Here is a 19,195-nt window from a genome sequence, read left to right as displayed (position 1 = left end):
TCGCAGTTCTGAAGGCTGGGAAGTTCAAGATCAAGATGATGGCATCTGCTGAAGGCCTCCTTTTTGTGTCCTTACCTGGAAGAAGGCTGAAGGGCAAGAGAGTGGATCCACTCCTGCAAGCCCTTTTTATAGCAGCATTAATCCACTCATGACCTAAACACATCCCCAAAGTCTCCACTTCCCAACACAGCTGCATTGGGGGTTAAGTTTCCACCACATGAATTTCCAGACCATAGCAACAGTCACCCACTTACTCATGTAGTCCCTAAGGCTGCTTTCACACTACCACGGTAGAGTTGAGTAGTTGTGAGAGAGTTCCTACGGTCTGCAAAGCCTGAAATGTTTCCGGCTTGGAAATGACACGTATCACTTTTGCTTACATTTCATTGGCCAAAGCAAGTCATATGGGCAATTCTGGACTCAACAGGATGGGGATGTTAGATACTCCCACAAGGAGAGGAAGTAGATAAATGTGAACAATATTGCACTCTTCCTCAAAGGGATAACAGAGACCAGAGATTTTGTTTTTTAATAGGGAGTGACTTTAGCATGTTTGGGGGCAGAGGGAAGAAACCTATGCAGACAGAAGAGAAGGAAGTGCTTTCTGAATGATAAATGTTATTATTATCACTCCTATGATAGGGGCAGATTTTCAACTGGGTAATGTGAGGTTCTGGGTCTGTGGGTTAGACCCAAGAGCCTGTGCTGAAGTTAATAACCTAGCACATAGGAATCACCTGAGGAGACTGTTCAAATGCAGATTCTGATCAGTAGGTCAAGGATGAGGCCTGAAATTCTGCATTTTTAACAAGCTTGCAGAGGATGCTGATGCTGCCAGTCTGTGGGCCATACTTTGAGGAGCAAGGAACTACATCAGCAGATATTCTGAAACAAAACAGGGAAGCAAGTACTCATTAGCAAACCTTCTGTGTCAAACAGGTCAAATAATGAATCCCAGGGGAATGAAGTTATCCTTTCTGAAATGTTGATCATTTCAAGCCAGTGTTTAGATTATCTCCAAGGCAGGGAAGGATTAGCTTTGAGAAAGCAGGTTGGCCGTTTAAATGACAAAGGGTAGATCAGATGAAGTCATATTGGAGGCAGGAGAGGGCATGGGTAGGTTAAGAGGTTGTGGCCAGGCCTGCTGTGGTGGCTCATGCCTGTAATCCCAGCACTTTGGGAAAGGGAGAATTGCTTGAGCTCAGGAGTTTGAAACCAGCCTGGACAACATGATGAGACTCTGCCTCTACAAAATACAAAAGGTGGCTGGGCGCAGTGGCTCACGCCTGTAATCCCAACACTTTGGGAGGCCGAGACGGGCGGATCACGAGGTCAGGGGATCGAGACCATCCTGGTTAACACGGTGAAACCCCGTCTCTGCTAAAAATACAAAAAATTAGCTGGGCGAGGTGGTGGGCGCCTGTAGTCACAGTTACTCGGGAGACTGAGGCAGGAGAATGGCGTGAACCCAGGGGGTGGAGCTTGCAGTGAGCCAAGATCGTGCCACTGCACTCCAGCCTGGGCGACAGAGCGAGACTCTCTCAAAAAAAAAAAAAAAAAAAAAGGAAGTTGTGGTCTGATTCGGTGATAAGTTAAAGGTTTTCAGCTGAAGCAGTTCCATCCAGTGACTTTGGCCGCCATTCTGCCAACAGCCTATCTATAATGGAATACATGCTAGATGAAATATCAATACTCTTCAATCACAGGCGGGACTCCAGTAACTGGCAATAAATGTTTTTTAAGCACTCAAACATGAACAGCAGTTGTCAGAATTTACATCTTTTGATGGTAGCAAATGATTTAGTAGAGTTAATAAAAACCATTCAGCATTTTCATTGCTATGAAGGATGTTTCATTTGAGTTTTGATTGTCATAAATATCTTGCTGGTTAAATCCTGAGTCAAAACTATAGCTTTGGGATTTGACATGTTAAGAGAAAATTCTGAGGTGAAATTGTTCATTAGAATTTCAGTATAGTTTCTTCAAAGGAAAATGTGTAATCATTGCAAAGAACTAAATTTAGTGTTTATTCCTCTTTTTAATGACATTAGTAGAAATATCTTGGCCATGAGTAGTAAACGGAAGCCCATGCTTGTATTTCAAATATTTCTTGACGTTTGCATAAATAACTCTTGCATTCACGTTTTGTGGCATTGAATTCAGATTTTGCAACCTGGTTGCTGGAATTCCATGAGGAAATTAAGTTTTCTGAACCTAATTGTTTTGTTTATAAACTAAAGATGATATCTCATTTTGTTAGTGATGGGTTAACGGTACTATATTTAAAAGACATTACATAGAGCAGGCCCTCAATACACGTTGGATGTATTTTTATATTTGTGGGACAAATCTGAAAGCACTGTTTCACACATTTCAACATTAAGAGTGAACCGTATGTGGCTAAAAACAATAGACAATAACAAATATTTGAGAGACTATGGCTCCGCACTGAACCCATCTAACAAATTGGAAACTCTGGAGGTTCAGTGACCGTGGAATCACTGGAACCCTCATGCATTGCTGGTGGGATTACAAAATGATACGGCCACTTTGGAAAACAGTTTGGCATTTAAAAAAAGTTAAACATAGACTTACTTTATGACCCAGGATATCTACTTCTAGGAATCTACCCAAGGAAAATGAAAATATGTCCACATAAAGGCTTGTACATAAATATTTATGGCAGCATTATTCATAATAGCCCAACTAAATGAAACAAATGTCCACCAACTGGAGGATAAACAAATTGTGATATATCTATACAATTAATTGTTTTGCAACAAAAAGGAATGAAGTACTGATATGTGCTACAACATAGATGATCCTTAAAAACCATCTTGCTAAGTGAAAGTATCCAGACACAAATGACAACATATAGTATGATTCCATTTATATGGAATTCTCAAAAAAGGCAAATCTACAGATACAGAAAGTAAATTAGTGTTTGGGGCTGGTGGTGGGTAACTACAAATTGGCCCCGGGTTACTTTTTGGGGGGTTGTGGGGATGATGGAAATGTTCTAAAGTTAGTGGTGATAGCTGCACAACTCTAAATTTACTAAAAACCTTTGAACTGTACATTTATACAGTGAATTGTATGATATATAAACTATATCGCAATAATGCTGCTTTTAAAATAATGAACTGGCCGGGCACGGTGGCTCACACCTGTAATCCCAGCACTTTGGGAGGCCGAGACAGGTGGATCACAAGGTCGGGGGATCGAGACCATCCTGGCTAACACAGTGAAATCCCGTCTTTACTAAAAAAAAAAAAAAATTAATTAATTAATTAAATAAATAAAATTAGCCGGGCATGGTGGCAGGCACCTGTAGTCCCAGCTACTCAGGAAGCTGAGGCCAGAGAATGGTGTGAACCTGGGAGGCAGAGCTTGCAGTGAGCCGAGATCATGCCACTGCACTCCAGCCCGGGTGAAAAAGCGAGACTCTGTCTCAAAATAATAATAATAATAATAATAATAATAATAATAATAATAGAACTGTCTCTTTATAGATTTTGATTATTTCTGTGTCAATTCTCACTGTTGTAAAATAAAGACAACTAGTGAAGTACTTTTTACGGCTTTCTAAAATGTGTTGGGTTCTCTGAGCCATTGTGAATGCTTCAGCTTTTTCAGTTCAGTAGAGAAGAAGTTGGTTTTCAGAACAGCAAGCTTTACCCTGAACTAATAGCCTGCAGGCACCAGCAGAGGATACTAACATCTGAACACAGTAGAAAGTCCAATCAGTAAATGCAAATCAATAACACTGGCTGATGATTCCACATGAGTAAAAAGAGATTTATAAGATGGAGTGTCTTCACTCTAGCCATTAAACTTCTCATTCACCAGTTCTTCATTAAATGCCTGTCTTAAACAGGGCCATTGAATCTAAGATATCAGACATGTTTGAATTATGGAGATCAACTACTTCATTGTTGGCTTTGGGCACAGGATAAAAGGAACTGAATTTAATATTCCCCCAGAAAATGATGTAAGGAGAGTTAATTGGCAGCACCTGGAAGATACCATCTTAAAGTGGACAGCTGCCAGAGATGTGGTTATGGAAGCGCAAGTACATTCAAGACACACCGATTCCCAATTATGTTACAATGCTAGAGACCTCACTCAAGGATCAGATTGAAGAACTAAGTGTGTGTGTGTCTGTATATGTGAATAAATTCTCTGGCCTTTTTGAAAATGGGAATTGTGTGACAGGTGGTTGTAGGGTCTTGTAGTTTCATCATAAACAGAGACTGCAGAGACTTGCATTTGACAGTTTGTTTCTTTTGTACAGAGCTTACTGTGGGGATGTAATTTGAGCATTGCCCTCAGGCAGATTGTTAGGCCTGCTGGGGCAAACACGCAAACTCTCCTTAGACTTCTTTGGTTGGTAGTAAATGAGCTGAGGGGTCAATAGGAATAGAAGGCATCTGAAATTTGCTGCCCAAACAACAACTCTTGTTTCTCAATGTGTGATCCCAGAATCCTTGGTGTCAGAATCATCACGTGAGTGCATGGCATAGTGGTGCTGTTATTAAACAATTAGAAAGTTGAGTGACTATACTGTACCATATTCTATTGCTGGGGGAAGGAATAAAGAGACCATGATTCCTGCTTTGTGGAGCTTTCCTTCTGCAATTGTTTTCCAAGTGTTGGCCCTGGACCAATAGCATTTCCTTCACCTGGGTACTTAGTAGTAATGTAAATTTTCAGGCTCCACACTGAACCCACCTAACAAATCGGAAACTCTGGAGGTGCAATCTGATAATATGACTTTTAATAAGCCCTCCTTTTCTTGATGCATAGTAGCATTTAAGAAGCATTCATCTAGGACAGGTTTACTCAACTCCCTCACTACTGTCCTGTGTATTATAGGATATTTAGTAGCATTCCTAGCCCCCTACTCTCAAGACGCCAGGTGGCTCCCCCACTCCAGCTGTACCAATAAAAAATGTCTCTGAATAGTATGAAATGTTCCCTGGGAGCAAAATCATCCCTAGATGAGAACTAGTGCCTTATGGCAAGACTGCTCAAAATGATCTGCTGACTGGCACCACTAGCACGACCTCAATCTAATCTCTGGGACTGGGAAGGAGGAATCTGTGTTTTCAAAAGCACTTCTGATAATTCTGATGCTGCTAAGGTTTGAGAATTACTATCCTAGCAGACACAGGCAAGAAACTGTTAGATGTATACATATAAGTAAATCACTCCAAGTGATGAGTATGCTACACGTCAGATTTGTAAGATGGAGTGTCTTCACTTTATCCATTAAATTTCACATTTCATGAAGGACTGGGAAGATAGGAAAGAAGGTCAGGGTGCTCTGTGGGAAGGCTGTAATTTTAAATAATGTGGTCATAGAAGGTCTCACTGAGAAGGTGACACTTGATTTGAGACAGAAGGAAATGAAGTAAGTCAGATAAAGGGAAGAATACTTTGGGCAGACAGAAGGAAAAACAGCAAAGGTCCTGGGGCAAGTGTATGTCTGGTGGGTTCAGAGGGCAGTGAGTAGGCCACAGCAACACAATAGACAGGCGTGGCAGGAAAATAGTTGGAAAACAGATGAAAAATAATGAATTAATTAACTTACCTCGTTGCAGACTTGACTTCTGTATGTACCGGCTATGTGTCTTTTAGTATATGCTGTATCTTTTTGGATCGCAGCTTTCTTTTGTATACCTGTTCCCTATAGGCCTTCTCTGAGAAATAAACATGATCAAATAATACACTTTTGAGAGGGAATATGTACATATTTAAATTCTAAACTTCCAGCACTTAGCACATTACATTGATCATAAGACATAATCAAAACATGTTATATGGATTGTTTAAAAAAATTTGAACGGAAAAGTCAAGACCTACCACAGCAGATTCTGTCTCAGTCTTCCAGATGGAGACTGGAAATCTGCATTTACAATAAGTTTTCCTGGGTGACTCTTGAATATATACAATATTTTGAGGATCTTCATTCTTCTCATATAAATGTTCCATGATCCCTTTTAAATTATTTGCAATGCCCTAGCAGTGGAATTTTCCAGGGATAAAAATTCATTCATGAGACTCTAAGACCTTCCCCAAAATGAGCCAGGTTTTAGACCTACCATGGCATGCTTGGGGATTATAGTGAGAGTTTTGTCACTTAGTGGCGAGGCTTCCTGGATTGAATATTCAGGGGACTCCTTAGAGGAAGCCAATCAATAGTATTAAGAACTAGAAGCATGTCCTGACCCACTGCATAAAAGTAACTCTGAGGTAGATATGGTATTATGTCCACCATAATTACCTTGAAATTAAAGTTATCCAAGGCAAAAGATTCCTTATACTGTACCTAACTATTTAAGTTTTCTTTTGCTTTGCACTCAACACCTCTCTCCCGATTCGTTGACTTATGTCGTTATGCTTTGGTAACTAAATAACCTTGAACTTCTGTAGTTTCTACCCTCCTAAATGCTCGGTGTTTGGGGCCATTTTCAGTCCTTAAAAATAAACCATTCTTCAACATGTTACTCTCTGGTTATTTTGCTCAACCTTATTTGCCTTAGGGAACCAAAAAGATTAAATCTTATCAGGTCTTGAAGCTACAACAATTTGAACTGCTAGATTTTTCTGCCTTAATTTCCCCTCTGTGAGTTCAAGAGGTCAGACATAGTCTGAGGCAATACTTAAGGAGTCGGTATCTCGAAAAAGCAATTGGATTAAGTTGCTTGAATCTGTCTCCTCTTTTCACATTGAAATGATGGGGGCGGGGGATGGAGGAGTGTCAAGATGAGCTTTAAATTGATTTATTTGGTAGAGAAAATGCACCAAAGCTGAAAAGAAAATGCCTTCTCATTATTGAGTTGCTAAGCTACACCTGATCGCTCATGTTGTGGTCCATGACTGGAGCTGAAAGCATCCAAACAGTTTTTATGCATTTAGTTCACTAATAAATTAATTACGCTCATGAGTAAGATTCATATACAAGCAATCTAAAGAAGTTAAAAAAAATCAAGCATGTTGCCATTTATACCAAACTGGACTTTCATTCTTTTTAAAATTTCTCCTTACAGGCCCATGCAACATTTATACTTCACACCCCTCATTCCTCAGGTGGGAGAACTGAGAGTCCTAACAGTACTGGAGTCTGTTCCAAAGTTTTTAAGAATTTCTACCTTCCAAGATTAGGCACAACACACTCACTAAACTTTTCCCCCGCTGCTCGTTCACCCAGAAACATTTTGAATTAAAGATGTTTCTAGGGTTGTCAGATAAAATTCAGAATGCCTAGCTAAATTTGAATTTTTGATACACAACAAATATATTTTTTAGCATGATTAGGTCCCCAATACAAATATGTCTCAAATATTACATGGTATATACACATATACTAAAGATGTATTTGCTGTTTACCTGAAATTCAAATTTAACTCAGCATCCTGTATTTTTACTTGTAAATTCTACCAACACTAGTTACTCCTCTTTAACTAATGATGTTTAGATTTCAGTGCAGTAGCTCACACCTGTAATCCCAGCACTTTAGGAGACCAAGGCGGGTGGATCATTGAGCACAGGAGTTCAAGACCAGGCTGGGAAACATAGCGAGACCCCTGTCTCTACAAAAAAACAAAACAAAATGAAAAATAGCTTGGAGTGGTGGCGTGTGCTTGTGGTTCCAGCTACTTGGGAGGCTGAGATGGAAGGACAGCCTGAACCCAGGAGTTTGAAGTCACAGTGAGCGTTATGCTACTGTACTCCAGCTTGAGCAACAGAGCAGCAAATTGCTGTCTCCCCGCTCCCCCCCTGCCAAAAAGGAATATTTTGTTGTGATGGTTAAACTTTAATCAAAGAGGATCTCTAAGGCAAGTTATTTGGTTTCCCTAGCCGGAGGAAATTAAGAAAACTAAATTATATTCTTTGAATAAAAGACAATTTAGAACCTAAGATTTCGTTTTCTTAAAAAAATGTTAGGATTAGAAACTATTGTCATATTTCCCTAAAATTGCTGAGGTAGTAATTAGAGGTATCTCTCAGTAGACCCTAGAACTTATTTTATTATGTAAAAAGTGATGAAACCAAGAAGTTTACACGTTTTTTTGTTTTTCTTCTTCTTCTTATAAATCTTCATGGGCCTGGATTATAGCAGAACTTCTATCCAATCTACTTTTAATTTGCTATTGGGTCAAAAGTCCATGCTCGTGGGATGTGCACTGTAATTAACGATTGCCACCTGTGTGAATTCTTTTGCATTTAAAGCACATGAGCCCATCCCTGAGCCCAGTTAATATGAAGCACTGAACCAAGATGGCTGCACCCTATGATGTGAGTCCCTCCTTGTGAAAGGGTACAGCTTCAGTGAAGAAATTTCAGTTTGGATTAAGATTTAGCAAAAGAACTTGGTGGTCTCCTCATTTCAAGACGGTTAACTATGTCACATCATGGAAAGGAGGTATTGTGAAGAAGCAGGCAAAGATTTTGAATAATTAATCTAGTTTAATTTCTTTTTCTGCATTATGATGTTTAAGACTGCTGAATGAAGACTGTTGTTTTTACAGAATCCTGAACATCATCATAAAAAGACAGTCACCAGTCCTGCTCATCTGGAGAATTGTTCTCACAATCTGCAGCGAGGAGGTACGTTCAGGTTTAGTCCTTTTAAGTTCCTTTATGCTCTTTGGGAGGCCAAGGTGGGTGGATCATTTGAGGTCAGGAGTTCAAGACCAGCCTGGCCAACATGGTGTAGCTCCGTCCCTATTAAAAACACAAAAATTAGATGGACATGGTGGCACTCACCTGTAGTCCCAGCTACTCGGGAGGTTGAGGCAGGAGAATCGCTTGAACTGGGGAAGTAGAGGTTGTAGTGAGCTGAGATTGTGCCACTGCACTTCAGCCTGGGTGGCAGAGCAAGACTCTCTCAAAAAACAAACGGAAAAAACTTCCCTAATATTCTTATTAGAAGCTATGGTCAGTAATTCCCTTTGTAATCAGCCCTATCTGGTTTTTAGAATGCTTATTCCAGTTAATCAGTTCAACTCAAGGCAACAGTTTCTTGCCAGGAAGAGATGAGAAAAAAAAGAATTGAGCTGATGTCTTCCTCTGTTGCAATGTCTCTTGAAACAAGGTGGTTCTGGGAGCTTGAGAGTTTTGCTTTTGTTTGAGGTGGAGGAGAAAGTTGTGACCGAGAAATTGGGAATGGATTTAGGGAGTGGAACTTAGTTTTAGAGCCATGTGATGAAATGTGAACTGAGTTTTTAGTACAACTCATGTAGGTGTAATAATTAAGCATTAGAATGCTTTCAGGTGCCATGTTATTGTACTCACCTGGAAGTTAAACAGACTCTTCTAAAGCAGCTCTTGCTTTAGAAGATTTTGGTCTCAAACCTCTGTATTCTGGTGATTTAAATGTGGTAATCTTTCTGGTTTAGTATGTTCCACAAGATCCCAGACTCAACCAATATAATCGGTATGCTTTGCTTAGTCATTAAGATTTTCCAGGATAAAATATGCAGATATTAAAATCTGAAATGTAAGGTTTATACACTTTGGGGACTTGGAAGTTTACATCATGTGTCTGCAAACCTTTTTGGTAAAGGACCAGACAGTAAATATTGTAGGCTTTTTGTGGCCATGTGGTCTCTGTCACATGACTCAATTCTGCCATTGAACAATAAAGCAGCCCTAGATAAGATGCAAAGGAGTATGTTATGTTTCAATAAAACTTTATTTGCAGACACTGAAATTTAAATTCTATATTATTCTCCTATGTTGTGAAATATATTTTCCTTGCTATTTCTTTTCCAGCTCAAAGGTTGGGAATAAAAACAAAAAAATGGGTGGAAGGATGGATTCAGTCTACAGTTTGTAGTTTGCTGACCTACCTCTAGATCAATAAAACAAGTTCTGTGAACCTCCACTTAGTTTGTACTCCCTGGTGCTGCAAGGATCTTGTATTATGTTCATGTTAAACTAATCATTTCCCAAAATGAACGAGGCCTATGTCAGAGGGGTTAGTGCCTCTTGGGGGTAGGCGTCATACCTTTAGCTGCCCATTGTGGAAAAGGGGAGCAGTGCCAAATATTGAAGTCACCTGGCGCATCTTGGGTGTTGACTCTGATTGTTCTAGGAATAAACCTTTTGCATTCGGGACATTCTACCTTCCCAGCCAGTAACCTCCCAACCTCTCACCCTCTCTCAGCCTTCTTTTAGTTCTTTAGTCAGTTAGCAGGACATGAGAGAGTTGTCAACTTGGTTGCTGCTTTTCAACAGGTCATTTGGCAGAAGATTTCTTTACATTCTGATTTTATTGCTTCTCTGTGATTAAAGGAGTTCCTTTCAAACACATGGCAAGGGTCGTTTGACCATAGCTATTCCTCAGTGTAGGCAAATTCTAGTATAGAAAACAAATCCATCCACTGCCCCACTCTCTTACTCTTTACACACAAATACTTAAGTTGAGGCATGATGATTGAAGAAAAAAATCCTTTACAGAAGACAGCATTGCATGCAGTCTTTAAATTTCTTCTAAATCATTGCAAGCTTTTTCTAAATAGGATACCCCCTAAGTATGTTGAAATTAAGACTATTTAAAAAGGTCAGCTGATAATGTGCTGTGTGACATTAAAGAGAGGTGAAGTAGCTTATCTGAGTCACTTTCTAAAAAGAGGAACTTGAACTATATGAACTCAAGGGGCTTCTTGTATACTAATGACTTAGAAAGGTAGGTAGTGTAGTTGACATAGTGAGCTATATAAACCTTTAGAAATAACCAAATGGAGGCCGGACACGGTGGCTCACGCCTGTAATCCCAGCACTTTGGGAGGCCGAGGTGGGAGGATCCTGAGGTCAGGAGATCGAGACCATCCTGGCTAAACGGTGAAACCCCGTCTCTACTAAAAATACAAAAAAAAAAAAAAAAAAATTAGCCAGGCGTGGTGGTGGGTGCCTGTAGTCCCAGCTACTCAGGAGGCTGAGGCAGGAGAATGGTGTGAACCCAGGAGGTGGAGGTTGCAGTGAGCTGAAATCACACCACTGCACTCCAGCCTGGGCGACAGAGCGAGATTCTGTCTCTAAAAGAAAGAAACAAATGGAAGAATGTGAATTTCTTATGTGGGTTGTTTTGTTACCTCCAAATTCATATATTGAATTCCCAACCTCCAGTGCCCCAGCATGTAACTGTATTTGAAAGAAGGATTTTTAAATAGATCACTAAGCTGGGCGTGGTGGTTCATGCCAGTAATCCCAGCACTTTAGGAGGCCAAGGTGGGTGAATTGCCTGAGGTCAGGAGTTTTAGACCAGCCTGACCAAAATTGAAATCTCCTCTCTACTAAAAATACAAGAATTAGCCAGGCATGGTGGCAGGTGCCTGTAGTCCCAGATACTCGGGAGGCTGATGCAGGAGAATTGCTTGAACCCAGGAGGTGGAGGTTGCAGTGAGCTGAGATCGTGCCACTGCACTCCAGCCTGGGTGACAGTGAGACTCCATCTCAAAAACAACAAAACTAAGGTTAAATGAAGTCATATGGGTGGGCCCTAATCCAGTATGACTATATCCTTATAAGAAGACACCAGTGATGTGTGAGCACACAAAAAAAGGCCACGTGAGAAGAAAACCATCTATTAACCAAAGAGAAGGGTCGCGGGAGAAATCAAACCTGTTGACATCTTGATCCTGGACTTCCAGCCTCCAGAATTGAGAGAAATTTCTGTCAAGCCACCCAACTGATTCCATTTTGTTATAGCAAACTAATATCCATGGTATCACAAGGGGTATATGTAGGAGGGACTATCCTGAACTCTTCTCTTGGAGGAGAGGTAATAACATGAACATGGCTCTCTCCTCACTCCTGTTCCAGCCAGCCAGTAGTCAGGAGGGTTTGGTGGGGCTGGATTTGAAAGCAGAGGAGATTGGAGTGTGTGGACCTTACTGCCATCCTTTGGAGAAAATCCTGTGTTCTGGATATCAACAAACGACAGTCATCCATTAATGTATTTTTTGTCTGTGTCTTAGCAATAATTCAGAGTTCAGCTTATATAGTCATGCTCTGCCTATTGATGTTTTGGCCAATGATGAACCAAATATATGCTAGTGGTCCCACAAGACAACATGGTGTTTTTACTGTCCCATTTTTATGTTTAAATACACAAGTGCTTACTCTAAGTACTAGTAATTGCCTATTCAGTACAGTGGCATGCTACTCAGGTTTGTTTGCTAGGAGCAATAGACTACCATGTAGCCTAGGTTTGTATATTTTGTGAAACTCACAAAATGACAAAATCACCTATTCATGCATTTCTCAGAATGTATCCCCATCCTTAAGGGATATATGCCTTACATTTGGTGTATATAGTTGACCACTGAGAGTTTTCACCTGTGAATTCAACCACTACAAATGGAAAACATTTGGTGGAGGTGGGCGATATCTATGCTGAATGTGTATAGGCTTTTCCGGTCATTATTCCCTAAATAATATAGTATAACTACTATTTACATGGCATTCACATTGTATTAGGTGTAAGTAATCTAGAGTTGATTTAAAGTATATGGGGAAATGTACATAGATTATATGCAAATACTATGTCATTTTATAAAGAGGCTTAGCATCATGAATTTTGGTATCTTCAGGGAGCCCTGAACCAGTCCTTTATGGTATCAAAGGACAACTGTGTTTATTTTATGCCTTCATTAATACAAAGAGGCAGTTCACAAATGTCTTATAACACTTTCATATTTCTAGAAAAAAAATCAAGGACCTCAAAGATCTATGTATATAGTTATGCCTATTGATATTTATATATATAAAATATATAAATTATATATATATATATATAAAATTTCCTGAAGCAAAAAAGTGAGTGAGAAGCATGGCAATTTTCCCCCACAGTTTTGTAGGTCTTTCTAGTGTCTGGCTTTATAGATAGCTGGGTTCATGTATCTGCTTCTTCATTCAAACTGTAGTGATATCACACATCATGTATCCTCTGGAAAACTGTACTGTAACCGATGAAAGGATGAGCATGAAAAAGACAAGTGACATTTTAATGTTACTAGCAAAGTTTTTGACTTCTTGGATGCCCTGCAGGGGCCACCAGGGCTCCCTGGACCACAGTTTAAGAACCACTGATAGAGCAGTAAACCATGGACAAGGTATATATAATTCCTTCTATGTAAGTGGATCAGTTGTCCTGCTGACCAGGCATAAGCTTCTCACTGTAACTGCACCGTCGAAGTTGCAGCCTAAAGATGGTTATCAAATGACCACCTTTTAAAATCTGTAAGCTAACATTCCAACAGTAGCACTACTACCTGTGTATAAGACACGCTGCTCTTCACAACTTTACATGGTATGGCTGGAAATATGAAAAATGAAGGAAAGAACTGTTGCTGCTGACCCACATTGCCATCAGGTGTGGGTTTGGTTTTTCACTCTTGTTATAGATTTATACTCATAGAATTTTGATTCATCAGTCATCAAGTTTGAGTCCTATTAAAGGCTGTAGTGATTAAAAAGTATAAGGTAGTGAGTTATATGACTTTTCATCTTCAAACGAGGAAACGAATGTCCAAAGAGGTAGGTGAATTTTCCAAGATTACCTAGTGAGGAAGTACAGTAGTGCCTCCTTATTCATGTTTTAGGTTTCCACGGTTCTGGTTGCCCATGGTTAACTGGTCTGAAAATATAAAATAGGAAATCCTAGAAATAATTCGTAGGTTTCCAATTGCCTGCCATTCTTAGTATAACAATAAAATCTCTGGCTATCCTGCTTTATCCCACCTGGGATGTGAATCTTCCTTTGTCTACCGTATCCATGCTGTGTATTCTACGTGTCTGGTAGTCACTTAGCAGTTATTTCAATTATAGGTAAAAAAAAAAAAAAAAAGCATATATAGGGTTTATATATCTACAGTTTCAAGTATCCACTGGGGGTCTTGGAATGTATGCCCAATGTATAGGGGTGTGGGCTACTCTACTAAACCTAAAGTAGAAATAAGATATTCTCTTTATATTATGCTATATTATATCTCTGGTACCTGCCCTTGGGCAGCCTAGAGTTAAACTAAATAATCAACTGAATTTATGGAGTATGGATTCCGAAGCTGGCCATTCAGTTATATAGACTCACAGAGGCTGGAGTCAGCTGAGAGAAATACTGGAGCTTTAGTGAGAATTGAGGCAAACTTTGAAGTACAGGGAGGAATTAGATGGAAACAATAATGCAGAAGAAATAGCGTGGGGAAAGGCACAGAGGCAGAGATGGCCAGAAAGGAGAATAGCCCCATTAACACAGAGCATGTGCTGAAGATTAAGGAAAGAGGAGGCTGATTGATAGGGTGATAGCCATACCCTGTCCAAATCAGGAGCATCCATTTTGAGATGCCTCATCTAACTGGGGCTGCAGACAAATGGCTTGTGAAAAGAGCCGTACTAACAGAGCTTTACAAGGATTCCACCCAAGATTTTGGCCATTTAACTTCATGGATGAACCAACCGAGCTAACCAGCCACAGATGTTTTGTTTATAACCACAGGAATTCATGTGAGCTTGGTGATGACAATTCCCTGTCTATAAAATGCTGATAGTTAAACAGTGATACTGTGTGAAGCACTTGGAGTCTCTATCTTGAGAGGCAGTTCTTAAGTGTAATGGTTTAATGGTCATTTAGCATGATGGGCCTTTGGAGTGTAATATCATTTGCCTGCCAGTTAAAATGAACACTTCTCTGTGGGAAGTCAAAGATCAAGTCAGCGTAACCTGGATTAGGGGAAGGAAAGCATCAAGAAGTGAATACCAAAACAGAAAACAGGGAATAAGATTTCTTGTTTGCCTGGCCTGTTCATAAATCCAATTTAATTAGAGAACACCACTAATTTTCACTGACTGGGGGAGGGGGAAATTTTCTATGAAGCAACAAGTTTAGCTTTTTTTTTTTTTTTTTTTTTTTTTTAAGAAATGCTGCTTTATCTTCACTTTCCTCCTGTCATTAGCCTAACACTTTTCTAATCTTATTTGATAACCTCCTACTTCGCTGATAAAATTGAGATGATGAAAATAAAGAGCTGAACTTCTTGCCCACCCAGAAACATCTGTATCTGTGTTTCCATTCCTCCTGCCCACGTGTGAGGATGGAGGCAGGCCTTCTCCTGTTCAAGGCCCGTCCCTCCCTGAGGCTCTTGGAGCCACCCTATCTCAATTCCCTAGCAATCTCAATTCTTCATTAACCCTAACTTGTGTATTTTCAATCTGTCTCTGCCCGTGAATGTGATTTTCTGCCCTAAGCTTAGAAATGTAGCCAAGTTTCACTAACTTTTGCTCCTCTATCCTCCTTTTGCTGCACTTGCACTGAGCTTACTTGTTTCACCCATACACTGAACTGTGAGCATGCACACAGTCACTGATGTTCTGATTGCAGGCATGATGGCATTCACGTTGTATAACACGGCAGGGACTGGAACTGTTTGTGTCCAGGTTCTGTCGTCCTCTCATGTCAGACACACCATCCATCCTTCACCGTGTTTGTCTCATCGACCTGGTTCCTCGTTATTTTCCTTTGCCGTTCAATGTTGTTCCTTTGTGTTTTTTCTTTCTTTGCTGTCCAGTGTTGGTAGGCCTCTGGATACCTCCCTGGCTCTCTTCCTTGCTTAGGCTCCGTGTATTGCTGGGGCAATGTTGTTTGCACATGCCATTTTAATAAGCACCTTTTACTGTGTCTTCTGAATCTCTACTTCCATTCCTGCTGTTTCCTTTGAACTCCAGAACCAGGTGTTCAACTCAGACTCACTATCTCATACCCAAACTTAGTTTACTCTTCAACCCTGTTCCTTCTTTATTGCTAGTCTCGGGCCCAGGCATCAAACTCCACAAACTATGGCTGGTAGGCCCAAATCCAGTCTGCCAATGTTTTGTAAATGATTTTTTGGAATATGACCACAGCTATTATTTTTCAAGGTGTTTTGTGTGTGTGTGTGTGTGCTCTAAAAAAGATCATGTTGCCTGCAAAGACTAAAGTATTTACTATCAATCTTTTACAAAAAATTTTTGCCAACCCCTGTCCCAGAGCATCAGAAGCATTTGGAAGGTGTGTGAAAACACAAATTCCTAGGTATTCCTTCTAAAGTTTTTGATTCAAGGACCTGTGAATTTGCATTTGTAATAACTTTCCAGGTAATGCTAGTCAAGGAACCACACTTTGAAAAGACTCTGGGTTCACAATTACGTTGTCATTCGCTTTTCTCTCCTAAATAGATATTAAATCTCTCATCTCCATCGAATCTATTCTCTTCAGTGCTGCCAAAAGATTTTTTCAGAAATACATGTCTGCCTATTACATGACAAGTTCTCAGGGTCCCTTCATTACCTATAGATAATATTCATCAAGTTGAATAAATTATAGGCCCCAATAAAAGGTTGGGGACCACAGTAGTATATGCATGAACTACAGGAGTCCCTTAATATACAAGAGGAATTTGTTCCAGGACTTCCTGTGTATACCGAAATTTATGTGCACTCAAATCTCACAATTGGCCCTGCAGACCTGCATATACAATGTCTTCCATCCAAGCTGAAAAAAATTCACGTATAAGTGGATGTTTGCAGTTTGACCCATGTTGCTCGAGGTTCAACTGTATGTTTTATGCCAAGCATCTTCAGCATTGACTCATTGAATCCTCACAATACCCAGTGTAGTAGGAACTTCTGTTATCCCCATTTTCCAGAGGAGCAAACCTAATTTCAATAACAATGTCACATAGCAGGAAGGCTGTGAAATCAGAATCTGAACCCAAGCCATCTGGTTCCAGAGACCATGCTTTACTGAGTCTCGCATTGCACTCTTCCACCTCTCTGTCCCATGGTGATTTTCTTATATTTATTATAACTTAATACATACAAATGAAAACCTAGATATATTTTTCTATGCTACTAGTTCTTGTACAACTATAAAACCAAAGTGAATACAAACAATTTGAGTAAAATCTAAATTAACATTAAATTGATGTGACACATCACTGCAGTCTTACTGAATATTGTCTATTGCAGCATGAATGGGTGTTGATTTGCGACAGTGAGATTCTTGTGGCTTTGACCTAATTGTGCAGCCTGCGGCGTGTTAGCTCAGTTATTACATTTTTTTTCAAACACTTATGAAACTTTTATTTTTATACCTAATATGATGACATTTGGCCTAAATGTGCCACATGAATATTAAGTTAACCTCTTTCCTCCTAATTAAGCTATTTCTAGGTACTACAACTTATCCACACAATCAAAAGTAAAACATTGGTCCTGAATGCCACAGGGATTCTAGATTTTAAGGTGGTTAGCTGCGGACCCCAGTCTGAGGAATGCTGGCCCCAGGATGAAGTCTAAGTCCCAGGCTGATGTTCAAGCCCCTTCATGCCTGATCCTGCCAACCTCTCATTTCATCTCTTACCATTCTCTTATGCTTTCCATTTTACCAGTCCGAATGGCTTGTAATTCCAGGAACTATCTCATCCCTCCACGCTTTTGCACATCCCATTTCTCTGAGTGACTATTTTTTCCAGTCCTCAAGCCCACACCTCAAATCCACTCCACTCTCAACTCCTCTTCATCCTTTAAAATTCTACTTTAGCATAGTCGCCTCATGAACTATTTAAACTGACATGTATACAGGGAAAGAAGCTAATGACCCATTGTAACACATGGCAAGGCCCTCTGGATTGCCTTTTCTCAGGTACCCATGATTCCAGATGAATTCCAGCATGTCACACAGCCTGGTTTAAAAAAGGATTCATGGAGAATGGGAAAACTGACAAAGCCAGGATCAGCAAGAGAAGGGAAGATGTGAGCTCCCAACCTCCCCTCACCTGCCAAGGGGCTTCCAGGTCACAGTTACCTGCAGGCCTCGCAGTATGTGGGTTTGTCTTCCAAATGCAGAGTATTTTTTCCTTCTTGCTTTTCAGTTTGTAACTGCCCAATAGGTTCTTCTTGCCCACTGCCCTGATAGAGCTGATTTATCATGTCAGGAGAATTGAAATAGAGTTTTACACATGTATAGCTGGTTAAAGGGGAGACCAGGGTTTTATTATTCAAATCAGCCTCCCCAAGAATTTGGAAGCTGGGGTTTTTCAAGGATAGATTGGGGGAAGAAAGGGGGAGTGACTAGGCAGTGGATGCTTGCTGATGATTGGCTGGGGGTACAATCATAGGGGTGTGGGAAATTGTCCTCATTTGGTGGGGCCACAGGAGGGTCTGCAGGTCCAAGTGGAGCCATTGCTTATCAGATATGCAAAAAACCTGAAAAAACATCTCAAAAGGCCAATCTTAGGTTCTACGGTAGTGATGTTATCTGTGGGAGTAATTGGGGAAGTTTATATTTTGTGATCTCTGGAATTATGGATGGCAATTGTTTATGTCTACACCTTAGCAGAATTCATCCTAGCCTGGTGGTCTCTCATTAGCCTTACAAAGGTGGTTGAGCTTTGGGAAGGGGCTGTTATCATTAAAAACTATAAACTAAATATCTCCCAAAGTTCATTTGGCAAAGCCCAGGAATACAGAAGGGCAGTTTGAAGGCTAAAGTCAAGATGGGAGTTGGTTAAAAGATCTTTCACTGCCATAATTTTCTCACTGTTAATAATTTTTGCAAAGGCAGCCTCACTTTTCTAGGAAAAGCTTGAGGGAGGAAACTTCTTAGAGGAAAACAAGTCAGGTCAGCTTGGCACCAAATGGACTAGATTTTGAAGCAGTGACTATTCATATAGTTGTCTCAGAAGTCCTGCTGCCTAGCACCTGGAAACCTTAAGGCCCAGTGGAGATTACTTACCCTTCTGTAGGGGAGGGAGGCTTTGGTCTCATGGGAAGCAAACTTTGGGTGCAGGCCCCTTTCCTGGCAGAAGTGGGGAGTGTGCTCAGTGTTGAAGCAACTCAGAAGGAGACCTCAGGGTCATTTTTGCATATACTTGCTCATGCCTCTATCCTCTTGTTCAGGTCCTGCCAGATTTTTAGTGGTCCATTAAGTTGAAAAATCAAATTTAGAAATTCTCTCCAGCCCACAAAAACAACAAAAGGAAATGTAGATACTTGGGAAATTTTCATTGACTGCCATTGAGTTCAAGTCAACCATAGGCAGATTTCCAAGTCGAGTGTCAAATGATTCCCCATTGAGATAAAAGTGCTCACTGAGATAACAGATGCCCATATTGAAGTGATCAGGGTTGGAGATGATTCATCCTTACTA

The 19,195-nt window shown here is 40.3% G+C and overlaps 1 protein-coding gene across 1 annotated transcript in view; it reads left to right on the top strand.

Moving 5' to 3' along the window:
- The window catches only part of LOC105488933 (retinoic acid receptor beta), a 770,293-nt gene that overhangs the window by 22,114 nt on the left and 728,984 nt on the right, over positions 1 to 19,195 (top strand). Inside the window, exon 2 of the mRNA XM_024795091.2 lies at positions 8,535 to 8,613. The gene's annotated coding sequence lies outside the window, so the exon portion shown is untranslated. The remainder of the gene's footprint in view (positions 1 to 8,534; positions 8,614 to 19,195) is intronic.

Source organism: Macaca nemestrina, chromosome 2, assembly GCF_043159975.1.
Source record: "Macaca nemestrina isolate mMacNem1 chromosome 2, mMacNem.hap1, whole genome shotgun sequence".
Lineage (NCBI taxonomy): Eukaryota > Metazoa > Chordata > Mammalia > Primates > Cercopithecidae > Macaca > Macaca nemestrina.
This window is presented reverse-complemented; position numbering and strand designations above follow the sequence as displayed.